The 13,043-nt window shown below is 49.0% G+C and overlaps 1 protein-coding gene across 15 annotated transcripts in view; it reads right to left on the bottom strand.

Annotated features, from left to right (window-relative positions):
* The window catches only part of scube2 (signal peptide, CUB domain, EGF-like 2), a 229,035-nt gene that overhangs the window by 124,976 nt on the left and 91,016 nt on the right, over positions 1 to 13,043 (bottom strand). The window contains exon 1 of one of the 15 annotated variants that reach the window (XM_038808161.1): positions 8,247 to 8,265. The exons of the other annotated variants lie outside the window; for them this stretch is intronic. The gene's annotated coding sequence lies outside the window, so the exon portion shown is untranslated. Of the gene's footprint in view, positions 1 to 8,246; positions 8,266 to 13,043 lie in introns of those variants that run through there. 15 annotated transcript variants of the gene reach the window in all.

Genomic DNA, 13,043 nt, shown 5'->3' on the forward strand with positions numbered 1-13,043 from the left:
TCCTCAAAAAATCCCTCGCCTGCAGGTATCTGAACCCATTCCCCTTCAGCAGCAAGTACACCTCCTCAAGCTCCTCCAATTAGGCAAACTTACCCCCACAAACAGGTCTAGAAAATACTCTATCCCCAACTGCCCCATCCCCGAAACTAAAATCCAGCCCTGTTGGACAAACTTGTGGTTGCCACAAAGTGGTGCCCACAGGGACATGTCTTCCATCCTACAGTGCTGCCGACATTGATTCCACACCCCTAACGCTGATAACGCCACAAAGCCCGTGAATACCTGGCCAGAGAGAACGGAAGAAGCGCTCTCAAACTGGTCCCTTCAGACGAAGCCGCCTCCATCCATCCCAACACCGACCTCTCCTCCACCGCCCACTTCCGAACCACAGCTATGTTCAGCTATGGCAGTGGCAACCCCCCCCCCCCCCCCCCCCCCCCCCCCCCCACCCCCCAACCAATCCTTTCCATAAATACCCTCTTGATCCGGGGAACCTTTCCCGCCCGCATCAACCCCAGTATTATTTTATTCACCCTGCTAAAAAAGACTTAGGCACGAAAATCGAGTGATTCTTAAACATGAACAAAAACTTTGAGAGCACTGTCATCTTTACCATCCAGACCCTTCCAGCCAACGGCAAAGGCAACAAATCCCACCTCCTAAGGTCCTCCTTCATTTCCTCCACCAGTTTTTCTAGATTCAACTTGTGCAGCTGGGCCCAGCTCTGTACCACATGTATCCCAAGATACTAAAAGCCCACCCCTACCAACCGAAATGGCAACTTCCTATCCCTGGGCATTAATTAGGAATACTTCGCTTTTCCCCATATTGAGGATACCCTGAAAAATGACTGAACTCCCCCAAGTTCCCCATAATCCTGTCCAAACTTTCAAACAGGTTTGCAATATAGAACAAGAGGTCATCAGCGTATGAAGAAACTTGGTGATCATAGAATCATCATAGAATTTACAGTGCAGAAGGAGGCCTTTCGGCCCATTGAGTCTGTACCGGCCCTCGGAAAGAACACCCAACCCAAGCACGCATCTCCAACATGTCCCTGCAACCCAGTAACCCCACGCAACATTTTCTGGACACTAAGGGCAATTTATCATGGCCAATCCACCTAACCTGCACTTCTTTGGACTGTGGGAGAAAACCGGAGCACCCGGAGGAAACCCACGCAGGCGCGGGGAGAACGTGCAGACTCCGCACAGACAGTGACCCAAGCTGGGAATCAAACCTGGGACCCTGGAGCTGTGAAGCAATTGTGATAACCACTGTGCTACCGTGCTGCCCTTAATCCAACACCCCCCTCAATTTTCCGCCACCCCCTTGAAGCCCTAAGGGCCATTGCCAATGGTTCAATCGTTAGAGCAAAGAGCAAAGCATTGGCCTCTGGTGCAACCCAAAATAATCCGAATTGACACGATTGGTCCGCACACTTGCCTTAGGAGCCCTGTATAACAATCTTACACAGTCAACAAACCCCTGCTTAAACCTAAACTGCCTCAGCACCTCAAATAGGTATGGCCACTCCTCATGGTCAAACACCTTCTCCACATCCATAGACACAAACATCTCCACCTCCCAGCCAGATAAGGGCATCATTATCACATTCAACAACCTCTGAACATTGGCTGATAGCTGCCGCCCCTTCACGAACCTCATCTGCTCTTCCCCTATCACCCCCAGCATACAATTCTCCAACTGCACTGCCAGCACAATCAACAATGATATCGTGCGGTGCGACCCACACTGTTCAGGGTCTTTATTGTTCTTTAAAATGAGTGAGATAGGAAGCTCGCCTCTCCCCATCAAGTACATGTCCACTAGTACGGGCCCCAGCTCCGACCCAAACATCTAATTAAACTCCGCTGGGAACCTGTCCCCTCCCCCTGGTGATCAGCCGGTGTGTGTCCAGGCCTGGGATCTTTGCCACGACTCACCTCATAAATTCCACATCGTCACAATTTGGGGCATAAATGTTCGCCAGTGCCATGGGAGCTCCCTCCAATCTCCCAGCACACCATCACAAATATATTGCCAGGGTCCGCCACTGTGCTCCCCACCGCAAAGGACACCCCCTTATTAACCAACACTGCCACCCCCCTCGTCTTCATATCCAGCCCCGAATGAAATACCTGTTCCACCCACCCCTTCCTCAGCCTTGTCCAATCCACACCTTCAAATGACTCTCTTGCAAAAACAGAATGTCTGCCTTCAGACTCCTCAAATGCGTGAACATGTGCGACCTCTTAACCGGCCCATTTAATCCCCGAACATTCCAAGAAATCATTTGTATCGGGAGGTGCCGGCACCCCTTTCCCTCCGGACAGCCATATCCCCGCTTCAACCAGCTCCCTCAAGTCCATGGCCCACACACCTCTCGGGCATCCCTAAGATGTCCACCACCATCACCCCTTAAGCACATCCACTTCGTCCATGTCAGCAACTCACCCCTTCCCCGCCCCCCCCCCCCACCATCCCCAACAAAGAACAAGAAAAAGAAAACAAAGACCACCCCCCCGCAACAGATCTATCACCCAGTTCACTCCCGTTAACTAGCCTATCCGATAGCATGGTGGCCCCCACTCGAGGAAACTGCCTTACCCCAAACCCCCCCAATCCCTCCCACCCGCTCCTCCACCTTCCCACTTATACCCACAGCCCCAATAACCCACATAATATACAACATGATGCAACATTCAACCCAATCAAAGAAAGCCAATACTCCTCCACTGGTATCTTCATTGTCTAAAGTTCTTACAAGTTCCCAAGTCTAATGTCTCGCAAAAACCTACTCGCCTCCTCCAGTGTGTCCATGTAGAACGCCTAGCCCTGGCACGTGACCCACAACCGGGCTGGGTACAGCCCAAACGTCACTCCTTCCTTGAACAGGAGCCCTTTAACCCTGTTAAACCCAGCCCGGAACTTTACCAGCTCTGCACCCAGATCCTGGTAGATCCAAATTACATTCCCTTCCCAGATGCAGTTTGTCTCCTTCACCCACCGCCTCAGCGATCTGTGCGCCCAATCGCCCTTCCCTATTAGCTTCCCAAGCATGTTCTCTACATAAGTGGCCTGCATACTCTAAATGCCTTTTTTGCAATCCCACAATCCAGAGATTCTGCCTCCTCCACCGATTCTCCAAATCGTCCACTTTCTCCCTCAGTTTCCTTTGGCCCGCCACCACCAGCGTAATCTCTGTCTCCAACAAGGCCAACCAATCCTCATGGTCCACAACCGACTCTTCCACTTTTTGGAGCAACGCACTATGTGCCTCCAACCTCTGTTCCACTCTCTCAATGACTGCCCGAATCGGGTAAGCCACCGCAACCAGGTCTTCTGAGCCCTCCAGCCTTTACTGCTGGAATTAGCTTTCAAAAACTCTACCAACTGTCCCGTGGACCACTGACCGGGCAACAATTCCACAGAGCTCGCCGCTATCTTTCTTTCCATCGCACTTCTCAAAAGCTCCAGGTCTGACTGTTGCCCCTTTACAGTTGTACTCCTTGTTTGATCGGGCTGAGACATGACCACCTGAAGAGAATCCTTAGCTCTAGCTGTTCCCATACTTTGTACCAGCACATAACCCCATGAACGGGTAACAAGGACCAGCCAATTCTGTCTCAAACAGGAGGCACCAAATGCGCGACAACTCACTACGTGGCCACCGACAGAGGTCCCTCTCGCGAGTTTTAACAGCCCCTTCCCGTCCCGGGTCGGGCGCGACAAGGCCATTTGATTGGGCCCTTTGTCTCCCTCCCAGTCTTAAATATAGTCAACAGTGGAAGGTGAGCACAGAATCCAGAGCATCCCACCCACCCACCTGCCAAACCTGTGGCAGAGTGTCCGGATCCAGGATTGGACTTCTCAGCCACCGCAGAACCCACCTTCCATCAGCGGAAGCAAGTCACCCTTGACACTGAGGGACTGCCCAAGAAGAGATATAGTCACCAATGGAACATCTAAGAATCTCTTCAATTTTTGAATTCGAAAACCTCACAACCCTTTGAATGAAGGAATGTTTCCTCATCTCAGTCCTCAATCATCAACTGCTTATCCTGAGACTGTGCCCCCATGTTCTTGCAGGCATGGCTCAAAGCTTTGGTCACACCACATCATGCGTTAAATTTTTCAAACACAATTTTTGGGAAGCAAAAGTAGACATCTTGCAGGCAAATGGAACCCATATTTCAATATTACAATTATTGAAATAAGGGGCAGAGTTCTCCCCTACCCGGCGGGGCGGGGGGTCCCGGCGTAGCGCCAACCACTCTGGCGTCGGGGCTCCCCAAAGGTGCGGAATTCTCCGCACCTTTAGGGGCTAGGCCCGCTCCGGAGTGGTTGGCGCCACGCCGACTGCCACTAAAACCGGCGCCAAAGGCCTTTGACGCCCGTCGCCCGGTGCGGCCGCTGACGTCACCACCGGCGCATGCGCGGTGGGGGCGTTTCTTCCAGCTCCGCCATGGTGGAGGCCGTGGTGGCGGCGGAAGAAAAAGAGTGCCCCCACGGCACTGGCCCGTGGGCCAGGCCACCGTGGGGGTATCCTCCGGGGTCCGATCGCCCCGCGCCCCCCCCCCCCCCAGGATCTCGGGGCCCCGCTCGCGCCGCCAATCCCGCCGCCACTAGAGGTGGTTGAAACCACGTCGGCGGGAAAGGCCTGTCAGCGGCAGGACTTCGGCCCATCGCGGGCCAGAGAATTGCTGCGGGGGGCACGCTGATCGGCACGGCGCGATTCCCGCTCCCGTCGATTCACAGGTGGTGGAGATTTCCGGCCACGGCGGGGGCGGGATTTCGCCGGCCCCAGGCGATTCTTCGACCCTGCGGGGGGGGTCAGAGAATTCCGCCCATGGTTCCTTGTGGCTTTTGGTTGATATTCCACCCAAATAAAATGGACAACTGAGGGGTCAATCGGCCTGTCTTGCCAGGCTTCAAGCCAGGTTATTTTCTTTTTAGTAGTTGTTGCTGGACTGTTGTTTTTTTGTCAATTAGCATTGACCAACTTCTCTCGGTTTAATATTTTGCACTTTGTGACATGTGCAACCCTGCTTAAGCCTTTGGTTGTTAGCTAAGAACTTCTCGGCAGGTTGGCAATTGCTTCTGCATAGTAAGTTACGGCTCATAAAGTTACAACGCTAGGAATCCCCTTGGGTGTTTACGAACCTGCGGCACTATTATTAGCCAGCAAATGTGGAAACGTTGAAGCGATGGTGGGGGAGAAGAGGGGGCGGTGTGGTTCAAGATGGAGGAGGAGTCCTGCAGGGCATCCAGTCTGAGGGCCGCGGTGACCGCTCTGCTGCTATTAGCTCTGGGGAAGTATACAGGGAGCCTGGTGGTGCAGTCGACGGTCAAGATGTGAAATCAGCTGAGGAGACATTTTAAGTTGGAGGAGATGTCGGTGTTGACGCCACTGTGTGGGAACCACAAGTTCAAGCCAGGGGACATGGATGGGATGGATGGGAAATGGAGGGAGGCGGGACTGGAAAGGGTTAGGGAATTGTACTCGGAAGGGAAGTTTGTGGGTTTGGATGAGTTGCGGGAGAGGTTTTAGTTACCGGGGGGGCGGTGAGCTTAGATATATGCAGGTGAGGGACTTTGCCCGGAAAGAGTGGAGTGCGTTTCCCAGGTTGCCGGAGTACACTTTATTGGAGCAACTGCTGCTCCCAGGGGAGTTGGGAGAGGGTAGGATTGGAGATATATACGGGTGGTTCGGGGAGCAGGGTGGGGTGCAGGTGGTGAGGATCAAGAACAATCTTGAGGAGGAGGAGTTGGGGGGGGGGGGGGATATGTTGGGGACTGTGTGCAAGGCGATGTGGAAGGTGAACTCAACCTCCTCCTGCGTGAGGATGAGCTTGATTCAGTTTAAGGAGGTGCACAGGGTACATATGACACGGGTGAGGATGAGTGGATTCTTCCATGGGGTGAACGGTGGGTGCGGGAAGTGTGAGCGGGACCAGCAAATCATGCGCCTATGTTCTGGTATTGCGACAAGCTGGAGAGATACTGCGAAGTGGTGTTTGGGATGCTCTCTAAGATTATTGGGATGGAGGTCAAGCCGGACCCAATGGTGCCGATTTTTGGGATATTGGAAGTGCTGGAGCTTCTAGACCAGTGCTACTCAAAGTGTGGTACGCGTACCGGTGCCGGTACGCGAGCCATCGTCTGCCGGTACTTGGAGTGTTTCCAGAAAAGAAAGAGACAGTAGTGATATTCAACGCCACGGGAGACTGCCGGTCCCTGGCACATTGAAAAAAAAAAACTGCCGGTCCGCCACATCAGATAGTTTGAGAATCACTGTTCTAGAGGGCTTCGCCTCTCCATCTGTCTGGTGAAGGATCCTGTTAAACTGGAGGTCAGATACGCCACAGTGGATGGTGGCCTCGCTTTATGACTTTCTCTAGTTGGAGAAGTTTAAGTTTGAGTTGAGAGGGTCAGCGGAGGGCTTCGAGATGAGGTGGGGGTTGTTCATGTCGAAGTTTGAGGAACTGTTCATTGCAGGGGGTGGGCGGCGGGGGCAATAAAAAGGGAAAAATGTACGAACTGTGGGCTGTGATTCTAGTGTGTATTTTTTATTTGTTGATGTTTTACACGTTTGGAATAAAGCACATTTTTTAAAAAAGGAAACCCCTTGGATATTCCAGTTGTGCTACTTGATGATAATTTCACAAAAACCTATTCCTCAGGTAGGTTCCACATCAACCATAATGCAGAAATGAACTGGAAGGGTTATCAACATATAAATGTTCAGGTGGTTTCTGAGCACAGAACTGATATTCTCTAACATGTTACCTAGAGAACATTCATTATGCATTCATCATGTAGCAGTCCACTGTGGATGCCTTATCTGGAGATGACCAAGTGTATGAACAGATGGTTTCTACAAGACCTTCCTTTGTTCTCCATTTAGTTCAATAGTTTCAAGAAACCTTTCCACATTGGCTGCAAATTTTAGCACAAACAATGGTGCACCTCTTCCTTTCAGCAAGTAAATTTCTTTTTTTTTAAATCACCTTCTACAGGTGAGCAGCAGCCCTCTAACAGCTGCTGGCTTGCTGAAGTTTACATATCTCCGATTAGGACTGGCTCCGACACACATTTCCATGTATAGGGACACAATCGTCAATCTGAACGTGGTTCAGCAGACAAAAGTTAAAGTCCATTTTTTGGCCTCTTTGGTGAGGTGTTTCTCGATGGCTGCAGTGCCGAGATACATCCTGTTATTCAACTGCACTTTGCCATTTTATTTGGCCTCGTAGAGTTTCTCCCTGCCGAGGCCACAGTTAGGGAGATTTCCTGCTGGCATTTTGATCGGTAGCCCTGATCTCCCCCCCACACCCCGCCATTTCAGGCCCCCCCCACTTTATTGACCCCCCCACCCCCACCCTCGTTCACCACCCCAACATTGTCAAACCCCTGAGAACACCCCCTCACCAGGGCCCGAACCCTAGTAGTGCCAACCTGGCATCCGGGCACCATAGCACTGCCAGCTTGGCACTCTAGCAGTGCCCCTGGGGCCCCAGCAGTGCCAGGGTGGCACTGTCAGGTTGCCCAGCTGCCAAGGAGAGTGCTAGGGTACTACCCCGCGCTGTCCCTGGCCAGCCGGGGGTCTCTAATGGCCTACGAGACCGCCTGAGGTGCTGTTACACCTGGTCCATCTTTGTTTAGACCAATAGTAAACAGCACCCTGGTGTAGGCACGACCATTGACTCCCAGACACCAGGTGAATCCAATGGTTCATTTAAATATGCAGATCGCGCCAGACAGAGCAAGTCGGGTGACTCTAAATCAGCGCAGCGAGGAACCCAATTTGGAGCTCTCGCGTGATTCACCCAATGCGCCCAGATCCACATCGGGCGCAAAGCAGTCACTGAATCCCGCCTGGTATTGCTTCATAGATTTGATGACACCAGCATCCCTGCAGCCAGCACAGATATCCATAGCATGGGCAAACATAGTACTGGTTTGACAAAATGTGAATTAATAATGGCACAGCAAGTAAAACAGAGTATCAAGGTCCTCCATAAACCAGGCAAGCAACTGTGTATCTCCTTAATCAATCAGACTGACAATAAACAGTGAACGAACTGAGAAGCAAGTGTAAATTAGAGAGGATGTGTTCAATGTTAAAATCAAGTACAGAGTGAGGAAAATAAACATTTGAGAGAAAGAGAGAGAGAGACAGAAAATGAACATGTAAATAAAATTTTAAATTAGACATTTTTGAAATCTCCAACAATTAATACCTGAAGAATCAGACTACACGTTTGTAACAGTTCATTTTCAACGCCAGCGAGGTTGATTGGCAATCATTCACACATATGCCGTTAAAAGGGTATATAGTCTTAAAGTGACAGCTTGTAACCTTATGTGATGAGTTTAGTTTTCATCTTTCATGCAAATATAGCAATTTCACCCTATGCAAAGCATTTTCATGGTCAGACAGGCCATTTTGATAAATCTAACAGTAACTTGCATAGCAACATTTGCATATTGGTCCAAAGTTGCTATACTATTTACATAATAAACAACAGCAAATATCACTAGCCTCATCATTATTTTGACTGCCAAAATCTTGCTTAATCTATTAAAGGAAAGGTACCTTATGAATGAGAAATCCTTTGTTAATTCATACATCACATAAAATGTATTCTTGTGTCATAATGTAATACAGCATCATAAACAGGGGCAATGGTGGGTTGCTTCCCCCTCCACAAACACCCCTAATCACTTCAAGATTAATAATAAGATTTGGCAGCATGCTGGCCATACCAAAATTCTCACTGAATTTACATTTCATTGATCCACTGTCTGTTGACTGTAATGCCGGGGGCAGGGGGGGGATCAAGAATTGGTCTTCACTAATCAAAGTTTCCATTGACACTAGATGAAGACATAAATGGCACCAAATCAATTTATAACAATGCTCTCTTTTCATCTCATCGTCCTATAAGAATATACCAATCTTCGCGAAATGATGAGTTTTGTGAGGGCCACGAAGGATCCAGCACGAGTTGAAGGATACAAAGAAATAACATTTATTTACAATAACATATATATATAAGCGGCGGCGGCGGCGGCGGCAGCGGCAGCGGCAGCGGCAGCGGCGGGCGGCGGCGGCGGCGGCGGCAGCAGCAGCAGCAGCAGCAGCAGCAGCAGCAGCAGCAGCAGCAGCAGCAGCAGCAGCAGCAGCAGCAGCAGCAGCAGCAGCAGCAGCAGCAGCAGCAGCTCCCTTGCTGCTCACTCCTCCCTCTCCCTGGTTCCAAACTGGCCAGCTTTATTTATGTAGGGAATCTGCTATGATTTCTCCACCCCCCTCATTGGGGAAGCTCATACTCCCAAAGGATTGTGGGATTGCCATTAGTCCCCAGCCAGTGGGAAGCAGGCAGGTTATAACAATGAGCAATCTTAAGAGTATAACCCTTCAGTGACTTGAAGGGTTTCTCTCAACAAGGTACTGGGATGAAAGTGGTCTTGAGCAGTAGTGGGTTGGCAGACTATATAAGTCCTCAGTTGATTTAATTTTCATTGTAGTGGAGTGCAAATTCACTATTGCCATTTTGCGCTATTGCCAGAAAACAATTTCATCTCCATAATTACCTTCCTAGCACAAAGCGTGAAGGCACTACAACAAGTATCAAGTATGGAGCAGAAATATTGGGCTGGTCTAAGCAGATATGGTCCAACTCCAATTACCAATTGAGTTTACGCCAAGTGATGATCAAGATATAACCTCTTCCTTTATCTGAGAAGCACAATGCTCTGTACTTTTGGATTTACTGGAAAAGCACTCAGGACAAATGGCATCAAAAGTAAATTGTGACACCGTAAAACTTTAGTGAATGGCACAGCAGGACAGACTGTGAGAAACAGAGCCAACTGAGAAGTCCAACTAACAAAACAAACACAATCCTCGTTTTACACACCGCAGATTCGTGGCTGTTTAACATGTGTGTTTTTTGCAATCTGAAGTGCAAATCGCTTTGGCACAAACATATCCAACTGCAATAAAATTCAAATAAGAGTACAAAGAAAATAATTTTATACCATAGCAATTAAAAACACGCAATAAACGTCTCTAAATATAAAGGATTGACATTAAGTGCAGCACAGTGAATTAGCAAAAGGCAGTTTTCTTTGCACATTAATGTGAAATTTGAAGCAATTTTACAAATATTTACAAGAATTCTACTATTGGGGGTTAGCAGTTGATACTGATTAACAATGTGTTCCATTTAGCGATGTTTGCCATTTGGTGATGCAGCATTGTTCGAACTCCACCTTATAAATAAAGTATAATTATAAACAGTAATACTGCCATTTATATAATGGCGCAAAGGTGATGGCAGCCCCTGCAGAAGGTAAAGGAGTGAGCTCTTAAAAATGAGTGTAAAGAGGATGCCAACACAGCTCTATTCCTGAGTATGACTGGGTAGAGGTCCACACAGCACCAAATAATTAACAACACTGTTACTACCACTCAATGTTCTGTATGAATGTGTACTTCACTAGTCCCATAAGTCTTCCAAAATCGCAAACGTGGGGTGGAAGGGGATCGTTTTTGTAGCACTTCAGCGGTTCTTGGTGAGATACATGGTTCTAATACAGTGCTGGGTTCACACTACAGCAACAGGAAGTATGATTGTTCACACACAAAAAATGACAGACATTGTGAATGCTTTCCGACATAAATTATATTTTTGCTTCAAGTCACCTCATGTTTTACGGAGGAAGAAAATATATTAGCTTTACAGTTACTGTCTTTACTGTTCGTCAGATTTCAGTTGATTTTCTGAGTTCTGTTTGAATAGCGCAATGCACATCAGCATAGTGGCAATATCCCCACCAGATTCCTACAGGTTCACACATTATTCATACCTGACACAGCCTGGAAAAAAGTTCCAATCGCCATAGCAACATCCTTTATTAGTTGGGTCTACAGAATTTCGAATGCACCATCTCAAGATAATAAAAAAAACAGGTTAAGCTCCAAGTGCCAGGTCCATCATTCAAAGTGATAAGTGCCCCAGGGTGCTTCAGCAGGGGTCTTTTCTTCTGTCTCAGCTGAAGGTCTGAGTTTGACAGCAATGCCAAGATGAATAGTGAGGGAGAGGAGGAACCTCTTTATAGTCAGAAATTTGACTGCTTCAATAAATAACATTTATCGAGCAAGACAAAACCATTTCTCTTCCCCAAATTTTACATGTGCACAAGCGTTTAAACACAGAGACATAAATAAGTGCCAGTTCTGCTCGTTAGCAGAACAGATATCTTATTACAATCTATAGTTTTTGCATTTATACAGTGTTACTGTATTTTATTTTTCCTTTTTAAAGAATATTTAAATAAGATCATTTGTGTGAGATAGTAACGGTTGGTACTTTGTTAAAATCTGTAATCAAGGTGGAAATTCATCCTATCTTGATAACTTTTGCTTTCAGACGTATTTTCTGGGCAGTCAAGGCTTTGCCCTATTGGCCAAACATTGCTGATTACACAAATGAGAAAAGCTACAAATTTTGATGGAAAAACGGACAGAATAATAACATTTATTCCCAAGCCACAGGTAAAAATATCATAACCCAATGTAATAAAAATAGAACTTGACTTATTAAGTCATTCGATAAGTCAGAGTTTTTTTCAATTAAAATGTGGAGATTTGATGCCATTGATTTTAAGTTCCACCACTGCTCTCTTGACCCTGTTTTCTAAAGGGGGCTGTGACTTATTCAACCCATCTATCCCTCAATACCACTTACTTCTGTAGTTAGATTATTGTTTGCTTTTACTTACCTTACAATAGGAAATTAAATGAAAATCGCTTATTGTCACAAGTAGGCTTCAAATGAAGTTACTGTGAAAAGCCCCTAGTCGCCACATTCCGGCCCCTGTTCGGGGGAAGCTGGTACAAGAATTGAACCCGCGCTGCTGGCCTGCCTTGGTCTGCTTGTAAAAGCCAGCTATTTAGCCCTGTTCTAAACCAGCCCCTATTCATCACTTGCAGAACCCTTACTTAATAGGCGGGATTCTCCGACCTCCCGCCGGGTCGGAGAATCCCCGGGGGGGCAGCGTGAATCCCACCCCCACCGAATTCTCCGGCGCCAGAGATTTGGCGGGGGCAGGAATCGCGCCGGTCGCCGGCCGCTCACAGCACGCGCCCCCCCCCCCACCGGCCAGGTCGGGTCAATTCTCCGACACGCGATGGGCTGAAGTCCCGCTCGTTCTATGCCGGTCCCGCTGGTGTAAATTGGACCAAGTCCCTTACCGGCGGGACCTGGCGGCGCGGGCGGGCTCCGGAGACTGGGAGATGCGCGGGGTGATCTGGCCCCAGGAGGTGCGCCCACAGTGGTCTGGCCCGCGATCGGGGCCCACCGATCTGCGGGCGGGCCTGTGCCAATCGGGGCACTCTTTTCCTACGCGCCGGCCGTGTAAGCCTACACGATGGTGAACCCCCCCTGCGCATGCGCGGGGCTGATGTCAGCAGCCGCTGACGCTCCTGCGCATGCGCGGGTCCGCGGCAGAGTCCCTTCGGCACTGGCTGGCGCGGCGCCAAAGGCCTTCCACGCCGGCCAGCGGCGCGCAAACCACTCTGGTGCCGGCCTGACCCCTGAAGGTGCAGAGGATTCCGCACCTTTAGGGCGGCCCGACGCCGGAGTGGTTCACGCCACTCAGTCTCGCCAGGTGCCCCTGCCCTGCCGGGTAAGGGAGAATCCTGCCCATTAGCTTTCTGTGCTCCTAGACTGAACTTCTTCAATGCTCTCTGACTTGTCCACAAACCTTCACTGCCGACATCCTAACAGGCTAGAACATGGTTATCCATCTTTCTGGCATATGCTAGCTCAATATCTGCCAATGTACTGAATTTGAATCCTAATGCTAATTACAAATCATGCTGTGGCCACGTCATTCTCAATCTCTTCAACCTGCTCTCAAATTGAATTGGATTAGATTTTGCTTTTGATTAATTGTCATGTGTACCAATTGTCATGTGTCCCGGGCAGCAGGGTAGCATGGTGGTTAGCATAAATGCTTCACAGCTCCAG

Source organism: Scyliorhinus canicula, chromosome 9, assembly GCF_902713615.1.
Source record: "Scyliorhinus canicula chromosome 9, sScyCan1.1, whole genome shotgun sequence".
NCBI lineage: Eukaryota > Metazoa > Chordata > Chondrichthyes > Carcharhiniformes > Scyliorhinidae > Scyliorhinus > Scyliorhinus canicula.